Below are 12,473 nucleotides of genomic sequence, written 5' to 3' on the forward strand. Positions count from 1 at the left end.
GCTCATGTGCCCACTGAAAGGTGGTGAGAGGTTGGAAAATCTATTAGTCTGGTTTCCCATCTAAACAATAATACTTTCTCACGCCCATGGCCAAGGAGGGATGCTGCACTAGTTGGCTAACAAATAAATAATTTGCCCATTAAAAAGGTTCTGCTTTGTTCCTGAAGGGTACACTGAGCATTATGAGGTAGTTTCCAGTGTATGTTATTTAGGATGAAGGATGATGACTTTTTCAGGAAAGTCTAATATGACCCTCCCCACCAGAAATACTTTGAAAACACCAGACATTTGGTGCAAAGAGTTTAATTCCAAAGGCTAAAGAATTACTCTTCAAAAGTCTTTTTATGACCCTTCAGATTAGTCCTCTCTAGCAGAGATGCTTTTTTGGTATCCAGAGAGAAGCTGATCCCCAGGCAATTCACCATAAGCATCCCTTCAATCTGGAGTGGAAATTTTAACAAGAGGCACCTCAGAGCCCTCTCCAGCACATTACAATTTATGGTGAATGTGCTGGCTGGACTCTTGTTTGTGAACCCAGATCTGCAGTCCTCCTCTTGAGGGGGCTGAGATATTTCATCAGATGCTGAATCTCACACAGGATACACTAGAGAAGCTGACCCTCTCCCCCCACAAAGGAACGGTTACCCTAAATCTTAGGTATAGTTCATCATCTTTACAATGAGGACAATAGCACCCCCTACCTCTTAGGGGTGTTGTTAGGGTAAATACATTAAAGATTGTGAGGTACTTAGATACTGCAGTAATGGAAGCCACATAAGTAGTTAGGATAGCTATAGATAGGTAATCTGTGAGGTTTTTTTCCCCAGGGATAGCCTCACTTTGCATTTTTCTACTGCCAATTTTTCCCAGTATGCTAGTAACTGGAGGATGATGGCACTTTCTGTTTTCCTTTTGTAATTTGTAAACTTTTTTGGATACACCCCCTTGGGCCACTGACAGAGCAGACAATAGTGGCAAAGAATAAGTCTCATGAATTACAGAAGCATAAGTTGTACTCCTGTAATGTGTGTGCCCATCAGAAGCATGAAGCAGGCTGAGAATAAAGAAGCCCGGGCTTTAGTGTCTGAAACTCAAGGAGGTATCAGGTCAAAGCAATTTTTAACAAAATGAATTCACACAACACAGTGGTTCTCTGAACTCCTAAAGTAACAAAGGATCCCTTCTGGCCTTGGAATCTATGACAAGGCTGCCAGCCAGTTATGATGCTTTATGTCTAATTTTAAATGACACATACAGAAAAAGAAGTAAAATGGCAATGCAAGGTTTAGCTTTTGTCATAAATATAAAGGGAAGGATAATCACCTTTAAAATCCCTCCTGGCCAGAGGAAAAATCCTTTCACCTGTAAAGGGTTAAGAAGCTAAATGTAACCTCGCTGGCACCTGACCAAAATGACCAATGAGGAGACAAGATACTTTCAAAAGCTGGGAGGAGGGAAAAAAACAAAGGGTCTGTGTCTGTCTGTGTGATGCTTTTGCCGGGGACAGAACAGGAATGGAGTCTTAGAATTTAGTAAGTAATCTAGCTAGGTATGTGTTAGATTATGATTTCTTTAAATGGCTGAGAAAATAGCTGTGCTGAATAGAATGACTATTCCTGTCTGTGTGTCTTTTTTGTAACTTAAGGTTTTGCCTAGAGGGATTCTCTATGTTTTGAAACTAATTACCCTGTAAGGTATTTACCATCCTGATTTTACAGAGGTGATTCTTTTTTTTTCTTCTATTAAAAGTCTTCTTGTAAGGAAACTGAATGCTTTTTCATTGTTCTTAAGATCCAAGGGTTTGGGTCTGTGGTCACCTATGCAAATTGGTGAGGATTTTTACCAAACCTTCCCCAGGAAGTGGGGTGCAAGGGTTGGGAGGATTTTGGGGGGAAAGACGTTTCCAAACAACGTTTTCTCAGGAACCCAGATAAAGTTTGGTGGTGGCAGTGGAAGTCCAAGGGCAAAGGGTAAAATAGTTTGTACCTTGGGGAAGTTTAACCTAAGCTGGTAAAAGTAAGCTTAGGAGGTTTTCATGCAGGTCCCCACATCTGTACCCTAGAGTTCAGAGTGGGGAAGGAACCTTGACAGCTTTATAGTTATTTTGTAAAATAGGAACCAAGGAATGAAATAGAGCTGCTAAATGGTTCAGTTAGTCTATTGCAAACTGACACAAAAATTCACTTGGCATTATTGTGCTCCTTATTCTTCTATCTCCCCAGAAAATATTATTATTTATCATGTGTATTACAGTATCAAGTAATTCCTATGGAAGTAGAAATGACCACATCTGAGGTGGAAGTCAAACTCAAATAGCTTAATGGAAATAAACCAACAGGTGAGGGGGCCTGGATAATCTCCATCCAAGAATATTAAAGAAACTGGCACATGACATTGCAAGCTCAATTGCAAGGTTCTTCAATGAATCTGTCAATGCAGGGCTTGCACCTGAGTTTCTAATACAGTCCTTATTCTTTTAAAAAAGGGGAAAAAAGTGATCCAGGAATCTACAGGCCTGTTAGTTTGACCTTAAGTGTAAGCAAAATCTTAAATAAAATGTTGAAAGAGAAAGTAATTAAGGACATAGAGACAAAATGTAAATGGGATAAAATACAACATAGTTTTACAAAAGGTAGATCATACCAGACCAACCTGATCTCTTTCTTTGAGAAGATTCCTTTGTGTAAAAAATAAATTAATGTAGGAGATTTAATCTATCTGGATTTCAATGAGGCATTTGATACAGTTCCACATGGGAAATTATTAGTTAAATTGGAGAAGATGGGGATTAATATGAGAACTGAATGGTGGATAAGGAACTGGTTAAAGAGGAGACTACCACGGGTCATGGTGAAAGGTGAATGTCCACCTGGAGGGAGGTGACTAGTGGAGTTACTCAGGGATCAGTCTTGGGACCAGTCTTATTTAACATTTTTATTAATGACCTTGGCACAAAAAATGGGAGTGTGCTAATAAAATTTGTGGATGACACAAAATTGGGAGGAATTGCCAATACAGAGGAGGACCGGAATATCATACAAAAAGATCTGGAGGACCTTGAAAACTTCAGTAATAGAAATGGGATTAAATTTAATAGTCCAAAGTGCAAGGTCATGCATTTAGAAACTAACAACAGGAATTTTTGCTATAAGCTGGGAATATACCAGTTGGAAGTGACAGGAGAAAGACTTTGGTGTATTAGTTGATCACAGAATGACTATGAGATGCCAACGTGATGTAGCCATGAAAAAAGCTAATGTGATCATAGGGTGCAAGGTATTTTCAGTAGGGATAGGGAAGTGTTAGTATCATTATACCAGGTACTGGTGGGACCTCCTCTAGAAGACTGTTCTGGTCTCCCAGGTTCAAGAAAGATTAATTCAAACTGGAAAAGGTGCAGAGAAGGGCTACTAGGATGATCAGAGGAATGGAAAACCTATGTAATGAGAGGAGACTCAAAGAGTTTGGCTTGTTTAGCCTAACCAAATGAAGGCTGAGGGGAGATATGATTGCTCTCTATAAATACATCAGAGGGATAAATACCAGGGAGGGAGAGGAGTTATTTAAGTTAAGTGCCAATGTTGACACAAGAACAAATGTATATAAACTGTCCATCAACAAGTTTAGGCTTGAAATAGACAAAGGTTTTTAACCATCAGAGGAGTGAAGTTCTGGAGCAGCCTCCCAAGGAGAGCAATGGGTGCAAAAAACCTAACTGGCTTCAAGACTGAGCTTGATAAATTTATGGACGGGATGGTGTGATGAAACTGCTGCAGTGGCATATAACTGACATGGGACTGCTAGTAGCAAATATCTCCAATGGCCGGCGATGGGACACTAGGTAGGGAGAGCTCTGAGTTACTCCAGAGAGTTCTTTTTCAGGTGTCTGGCTAGTGGGCCTTGCCCACATGCTCAGGATCTAACTGATCACCATATTTGTGGCCAGGAAGGAATTTTCCCCTGGGTCAGATTAGCAGAGACCTGGGGTGGGAGGGGGAGGTGGTTTTCCTTCTTCTGCAAAAGGGACAGGTCACCTGCAAGTTTAAACTAGTGTAAATGGTGGATTCTCTGTAACTTGAAGACTTTAAATCATGATTTGAGGACTTCAGGAACTCAGTCAGAGGTTAGAGGTCTATTACAGGAGTGGGTGGGTGAGATTCTGTGGCCTGCCATGTGCAGGAGGTCCTACTAGATGATCATGATGGTCCTTTCTGGCCTTAAAGTCTATGGCACTCCTGCTGGGCTTGGCATCCTATAGTGCAGGCAATGTACAAAATCATCATCATAAGATATCCTATATTGTATAATGATCTTATTCCTGTATCCTATATACCACTTCATTTAGTCATGTCAGTACCGTATAGCAGCGGTTCTCAAACTATGGGGTGGGCCTCCTAAGGGAGGCCCGGGAATATGTCAAGGGATGCATGAGCTGTGTGCTTTCTTTTCTTTTTTCTTTTTTTTTTTTAAGAGCTCTGGCTGGCAGCCCTGGTGGCTGGGGCTCATTCAGAAGGGCTGTGCACACCCGGGTGGTGGGGATAAAGGGGACAGCTGGAGCCCAGCCACCCCAGACTGACAGCTCTGGCTCTCCTTCTTCCCCGCCCCCCCCTCCCCCACCAATGCCTTAGCAGGCAGCCCGGACTCAGGTTCTCCTTCCCCTCCCCCCACGCCCATCCCTCACCAGGAGGCAGCCCAGGCTCAGGTAGCAGAGCAGGCAAAACCAAAAAATAGTAAATACTGTGCTGCTCTGGGCTTCTGACCCTCAGGAGCACTGGGGCTCAGGGCTTCAGCCCCACAGGGGGCACCAGGCCTTGGGACTTCAGCCCGGAGGAGAGTGCCAGTGTTGGCCTCCCTCCCTGCCCCGCTGAACCCCAAGCCCCGGAGCCCCCTGCGAGGCTGAAACCAGGAGTGGAGCTGCAGGACTGTTGCCACGACCCCAGTGCTCCCTCCAGATCAAAAGTGTTGAGCCCCGGTGCTGCCCCACGCAGAAGCCCCGAGCCTCCCGTTCGGAATCAGAACCCCCGGCTCCCCACACCCACATCCGGAACCCCGCACACCCCCTGTGGCTGCAGGCTCAACCCCTTATGTGGCTGAAGTCAGTAACCTCTTCTTCAGAACTATGGAACATTTCAGGATTACAGACAACCTCTATTCCCGAGGCGTCCGTAACTCTGAGGTTCTACTCTGTGAACTTTTTAACTTTTCACCCACTTTTAACTTTTAGGCACCCCTAGAATGCCAGCGCCCCATGGCACATGCCTACTATGCCTAACTAGAAATCCAGCCCTGCCTGTGACAACATATGTTTGCAGTGATACAAAAACAGCATCTCCAAAACATAACGTGATTTATTCTGCCTCAAAGGCACATAGTACTTAAAGAAGTAGATTTAAAATAACAAATAGACCTGCATGCATACTCCTTTACTGAAGCTTGCCCTCTCTATCCATTGTTTAGATGGGTCCGGCTTATTTCCCATCTGAGTTGGGAGAAACAACCTACGCTGCTTGCAGCCTGGCCCCTCTGTCTTTGTTTGTGTTTAAGACAGTCGTCAGATTGTCAACCTTTTCACTAACACATCCTTGGCAGCCTCTCTCTCAGGTCTCCCCCAAAGCTCCTCCCTTATTTAGGGTCTTTTAGGGGTTCCATCTCCTTTTGGTCCAAGGCTTAGTTTGGATGAAGCTAGCTAAGTTAATTTTTTCACCAGTTGTGGGCCCAGCCAATGTTATCGTCGCACTTTTGAGGTTGTGTATGGGAGGTTCATTTCTCTGTGTCATTGTTTTACCCTTCCTGCTATGTTCTATAACAAGATTTTTACAGCCCCCTTTGATTAAGCTCTGTGCGTTCAAACAGGCAGCATATGAATTTGAACAGGGAAACCGAATCACACATAATATTCATAAAAGATACTACAGACATTGTCCCAGTTTGTCACACCACATATCAAGGCCTTGTCCCAGATCTGGAAAACTTGGTCTCTTTTCTGGGGGGTAAATTCTGCAGTACAGTCAGAGCTGGGCCACCCAAGCTGGCTGCTAGCAACCACCCAGTCTGTTCATCTCCCAGACATTCATTCGGGCAATGATGGAACTAAGCCAAATAAGATTCCCAGGGAGTTTTCTCTTCAGAGATATTGGGCTTTAATATTATTAAGCTGGGATGATTGAACCTTCCCCCCTGGGACTCTGTGGGTTACAAACAGGGTAGAAAATTATTGTAAATGCCCAGTCTTACCCAAGTCCTCCAGCTGGCCAAATTCCTCATCCACACAGCTGCCTTTCACTGTGGTCTATGATGATTGATTTCCTTCTCAATGTAACTTTAAGTCCTTGCTGCAGCTCATCTCCGTTAGTGAATTCCAGCTTGGCCACAGCTTGCCTCGTCTCCCCTATTTCCTGGAAAACCTTCAAGTCCATGACAGGCAGATTGATGGTCCCCTCGTTCATCCTTCTTGACATCCCATTATCTGTGCTACTCAGATGTTGGAGAGTATGATTAAGAAACCTTTTTATAGCTGGGTTTCCCAATCTGCCAAGTCACTTTGGAGCTAATGCCCCTGCAAAGGTTTTATCTCTGTCTGCAAGTCATCTCTGTCCTTCCTGGGAAGCTGCCAGAAGTTGCTTTAATAGGTTTTGCGAAGTCTCCATTTCATGTTTTAGGTCTTGTTTTAATTCCTTTTTTCTATCCTTGAGTTTTGTGAGAAGTTCAATTATTTGACCTGTCTTGTCAACAGTAATACCAGCTCACAATTTCTCTCTTTGGAAACTGGATCCCATTTCCTCACACCCGCCTTGCACTTTGGCACAAGTGGTCAGCTACTGTTCTGGATCTTGTTGACTTGTTTCCACTAAGGAGAGAAATGGATTATGTGAGTCAGGTATTTATTTGGTTCAATCGTGTTTATTTACAAAGAACGTACACAATGTGCTGTTTCCCTGAACACAGTAGGAACAAACAACAGGGGGCAGTTTCCTTGCTCAGAAATCCAGCGCTACTTTTCCAACCACTCCTGTGCCCCCAAGGAGTTCTGTCTCTGCTCCCTCTCAGAGCCACACTACTAGCTGCTTCTCTCATTCTCTGCTGTCTTTCTGGTTCCTTTCACAACTGCAAAGGCAACTGCAACCAAATCAATGCCTCAGTCTCTGCATTTGCAATCATTCTCCAGGGAAAACTCTCCTATTCTTCTCAAGTTAGTTCTTGCTAAGCCCTTCCCTTGTTGTCTATGCCTTGGACAGCTGCTTTTATTGTTTCACCTATCACAAAACAAAGGAGGATTTAATTGCTCCTTCATTTAGTTTAAATGAAAGGTGGCTAACATGTTGTTCTGGGCCAAGGTGTTCGAAGCACTGCAGGCCGGCAGAGGTACTCTGGAAAACAAGACCCACACGCAGCTAAGCAGCGAGTTATTGGCTTTATTGAAAGTTAGTGACATACCCGCAACGGGGACTCCAAGCGTTGCTGTCACGGAGGCGGAGAACCCAGCACGCCGGAGCTTTGCCTGGGACAGAGTCCTACAAAGGGTAAACAGCGAGCCCTAATAAGCAGTACACAAAAGCAGCTCATGAATATATAGTAAGGTATTTCCCAACAGGGGCTTTCTGCTACTTGGCACAGGGCCCTGCAAGGCACATAGAACCAGCCGAAACCGGTTAGAGTTGGTTCTTTATGTCCTGCAGTGACCGGGCCCCCAACTAAAACCCCTCCAATACATTATCAAGGATCTACAACCTATCCTGAAGGATGACCCAACCCTCTCACAAATCTTGGGAGACAGGCCAGTCCTTGCCTACAGACAGCCCCCCACCTGAAGCGAATACTCACCAGCAACCACACACCATACAACAGAACCACTAACCCAGGAACTTATCCTTGCAACAAAGCCCGTTGCCAACTGTGCCCACATATCTATTCAGGGGACACCATCACAGGGCCTAATAACATCAGCCACACTATCAAAGGCTCGTTCACCTGCACATCCACCAATGTGATATATGCCATCATGTGCCAGCAATGCCCCTCTGCCATGTACATTGAGCAAACTGGACAGTCTCTACGTAAAAGAATAAATGGACACAAATCAGATGTCAAGAATTATAACATTCAAAAACCAGTTGGAGAACACTTCAATCTCTCTGGTCACTCGATTTCTGATCTCAAAGTGACTATCCTTCAACAAAAAAACTTCGAAAACAGACTCCAACGAGAGACTGCTGAATTGGAATTAATTTGCAAATTGGATGCAATTAACTTAGACTTGAATAGAGACTGGGAATGGTTGAGTTATTATAAAAAGTAACCTATTTCCCCTTGTTTATTCCTTCCCCCCCCCCCCCCCCCCGGTTCCTCAGACATTCTTGTTAAACCCTGGATTTGTGCTGGAAATGGCCCACCTTGATTATCATACACATTGTAAGGAGAGTGATCACTTTAGAAAAGCTATTAGCAGCGGGAGAGTAGGGTGGGGGGAGAGAGAACCTTTTGTAGTGATAAACACCCATTTTTTCATGGTTTGTGTGTATAAAAACATCTTCTGTATTTTCCACAGTATGCATCCAATGAAGTGAGCTGTAGCTCACGAAAGCTTATGCTCAAATAAATTGGTTAGTCTCTAAGGTGCCACAAGTCCTCCTTTTCTTTTTGCGAATACAGACTAACACGGCTGCTACTCTGAAACCTGTCATAACTTTAATTGTAACTTTAATGAAACTTGTAAAATAGACTAGACCTAATACTTGTAAATGTATGTGAGGTCACGACCCTTGGTCTTTATGTGTTCCTAGAGACTCTAAATTTGAAGCAAGTAGCAGAGGTGATTTTCTCTCTGTTACGTTTGAAACTATAGCCACTCTAGAGCCGAACCCACGATGGTGTAATACCACATTACAAAATTCACTTTAAATAAAATAAAAGGCTAAGGGGAAGTATCCTCTTATTCATACTGCAAGTATTGAAAATAATTAAGATGTCTTATTGATGAGTAATATTTAATATCACAGAGTGGTACCAAATAGATAAATAGCAGTTGTGTGTAAGGGACCCAGCACTCGTGTATGGGGAGAAACCCTATCAGGCATGGTAGAGTGAATCTGATGGTTCACCGTCATTGAGCTGAGTTGCTGCTCTGATGACTGGGAGATCGCTGAGTTATGTTCGGTCACTGAGTTGATGGCATTCATTGTGAATTCTCACTTAACAGAGTGGGCCCCATGAAGGCTTCCATCTTCCACTTCTGCTCCAGCAATACAAACAGACCAGGAGTTCTCATATCACAAAAGCCCCTCTGTGCTCCCTTGACACAACAAGACACCAGCACTGGCTTGACTGCATGCAAAACCTTGATTTTACACATTCAAGTTGTCAAGCCTGGACACTAATGCGACGTCTTGGGGCCACTAATCCCACAGAGTACCGGCCACCAAAAATCCGGCCAAACTCAATAGTCTCCAAACTGGTGGAGAACACAAAAGGACCACTTGAAAAACACACAAGAAGAGAAGTGTGTCAACAACTCTACCAAACACTTGCATCGATCCTCAAGGAGAACCTTCCACTGTCAGTATTGAGGAAGTAAAAGAAGGACTTGCCTCAATGAAAAAAGGGAAGGCTGCAGGCCCTGATGGTATCCTGGTATGCACCTCCACCAACTCGGCCCCAAAGGACTCCAATGGCTAGCAACGTTGCACTCGGCTACCTTAAGGACAGTACGGATCCCTAAAATATGGCGTGAGGCAATGGTAATTGCCATTCCAAAGCCCGGAAAACCCCCTGATGAAGTGGGAAACTATAGGCCAATTTCTCTACTATGTACGACCTATAAACTTCTTGAACGTATCATCTTCAAAAGAATATGCCCTTTTTCTGAGCCAATTATCCCTGTTGAACAGGCAGGCTTCTGGCCTAAATGTAGTTGTTGTGACCAAGTTCTGGCACTCACAACTCACATTGAGGCTGGCTATCATAAAAAAAAAAAAAAAAAAAAAAAAAAAAAGACTGGTGCAGTATTTGTTGACCTCTCATCCGCGTATAATATTGAATGGATTAAGAACCTGATGCTGAAACTTGCTAATATTATACCTTGCTACCAAACACTTCGCCTGCTCTGGACCATGCTGAGTAACAGACGCCTACAGGTGTACCTGGGCAATAAGACCAGCTCACCCCGTATCATAAACAATGGGCTACCACAAGGCTCTGTACTTGCGCCAACCCTCTTGAATATTTACATAAGTGACGTGTCTCCAGCTAAATCACGAAAATGTGGATATGCAGATGATCTTGTCATGACAATCCAAGCAAACCTCCATGACATTGAGAAAGCATTAACTGAGGACCTCCAAAATATAGAACAATATTTACAGACATGGAGGCGCAAACCAAACCCTGGAAAAACAATTGTGAGTGCATTTCATCTTGATAATAGGAGTGCCAAAAACACACTGAAAGTAGCTTTCTGTGGTAAAAATGTGCAACACAATTACTCTCCAACATATCTCGGAGTGAAATTCGACTGCATCCTAACCTTCCATGACCATCTTGAGAAGATAGCTGCAAAGGTAAAAACGAGAGCCAACATAATCCCCAGAAGCTAAAAGGTATAACCTGGGGTGCATCAGTCTCAGTGCTGCAAACATCTGCAATAGCACTTGTATATTCAGTAGCTGAATATTGTGCACCATTATGGAGCAGATGCAGCCACACATGACTTGTGGATAGCCAGCAGAATACAGTGATGTGGTGCATCATGGGAACCCTTAAGTCGATGCCAACACCCTGGCTACCTGTCCTGTCTAACATCGCTCCCCTGCCAATACACCAAACTGCTGCAACATTCCGCGAAGCTCAGCAAATGCAGGAAAACAGATGTCTTCCTATTCACCAAGACCTTGACAACACTCACGCTCCCCCCTACCCCCACAACATCTTAAATCCCACACGCTTTTCTGGGAACATTCGTTTAGCCTCATACAATCAGGCTATGATCAGAAGGAGGCTTGGAAAGCAGATTGGGCTAAACAAGACTTAAATAATAAGCATCTTGTGCCAGATCCCACACAGAAAGTTCCTGGGTTTGACCTTCCACAGTCATCTTGGTCAACTATGAACCGAATTTGAACCAACCATGGTAGATGCGGATATCTAATGCACAAATAGAAAATCAAGGACTCCGCAGTGTGCGAGTGTGATTCCCATAGAAGATATCACTACCTACTGCCCAATTTATAAATATGAAGGAGGCATCAATGCAATAAATTCTGCTACTCCTGATGTAGCTATTTGGCTCAATCACCTTCAGGTGAAATTGTAGTAGCTGCTCTATACCAGCCATATGAAAGAAGAAGACCATCATTAATAAATTCCTCAAGCTTTATTAATAAGCTCCCCAAACTTTGGACTCCTCTGAACTACACCACAGATGGAGCATTGAGAAAAACTTTGTGGGGTTACCTTGGTCACTGCCCCTCCTCTCGGTGTACTCCAGCTGTTAACAGCTGAGGGGGAAGGAAGCACCACAAGTACTTCTCAGCAGAGGTAATACCTTATAGAATATTTATTTAAATTAGGAAGCAATTAAGGGAGGGACACCTTCCTAATAGGGAATTCTTAAGAGAGTCATTGAACAAGGTCAGGTTCCAAGTCAGGCATTCACCCTAATGGACCCACAGACACCCCTCGAGACATTTTTGCAGGACTACATTGAAACCTATGATGGAGGGTCAGCAAAAATGGTGAATAATCAGACCCTCATAGATCACCCAGATCCATGGAACTTAAGATGTTCCATTTTTTATAAAGAAAAATTAAAGAGAGAACCTCAGGAGGTGAAGGGACTAGCAATGAATTCTGCATATATTGTAGGTAACACTTTTTAGAGAGAAAATTGAGAAGGAAAATTGAGCAGTTGGATCAGGCACAACAGCCTTATCCCAGGAAAAAGGGATTAGTGAAGTTAAGAGAGCATCTTATTCAGACACTGGAAATGAATTCAGTTCTTATTTATCAGAGAAATGGTCTTGCAAAAGAACTGACTTGCTGCAAGCAGCAATTACAGAGAGCTGATAATGTGGCGAGCTCAAGCAATAATGGGTTGGAAACATTTATTTGGGCAAGAAATGAACATAGCAGAATTAGTTCAGAGAATTTAGGTGTTAGAACAAACCTGTAATATTCTAGAAAACATGTATCATCAGGTAATAAATACAGAAGATGAGATTTGGTAGGAAATCCAAGCTGTTCCAAATATAGACAGTAAGAAAGATGTATGTGCAGAGATCCAGTTTTCACCTGTATATGTTGCTCCTATAATACCAGATAAGCCCATATCCCAGTAGCCATGGTGGTACCTGGGAAAGAAAAGCCAGTGTTAGGACATAGACCCTCACCCCCACTTACCTGGTTGAGAGCTAAGAGCAGACAGGAAGACAGAACGAACACACTGGAAAGTTAAGAAAAGAGGAAGTGTCAAACACAGACAC

The 12,473-nt window shown here is 43.5% G+C and overlaps 1 protein-coding gene across 2 annotated transcripts in view; it reads right to left on the reverse strand.

The window, feature by feature from the left end:
- GCNT2 (glucosaminyl (N-acetyl) transferase 2 (I blood group)) overlaps window positions 1-6,821 on the reverse strand; it is a 73,638-nt gene extending 66,817 nt beyond the window's left edge. For both annotated transcript variants that reach the window (XM_077810649.1, XM_077810648.1), the window contains exon 1: window positions 6,235-6,821. The gene's annotated coding sequence lies outside the window, so the exon portion shown is untranslated. The remainder of the gene's footprint in view (window positions 1-6,234) is intronic.
- Window positions 6,822-12,473: the final 5,652 nt, after the last annotated feature.

This window comes from Eretmochelys imbricata, chromosome 2 (genome assembly GCF_965152235.1).
Source record: "Eretmochelys imbricata isolate rEreImb1 chromosome 2, rEreImb1.hap1, whole genome shotgun sequence".
Taxonomy (NCBI): Eukaryota; Metazoa; Chordata; order Testudines; family Cheloniidae; genus Eretmochelys; species Eretmochelys imbricata.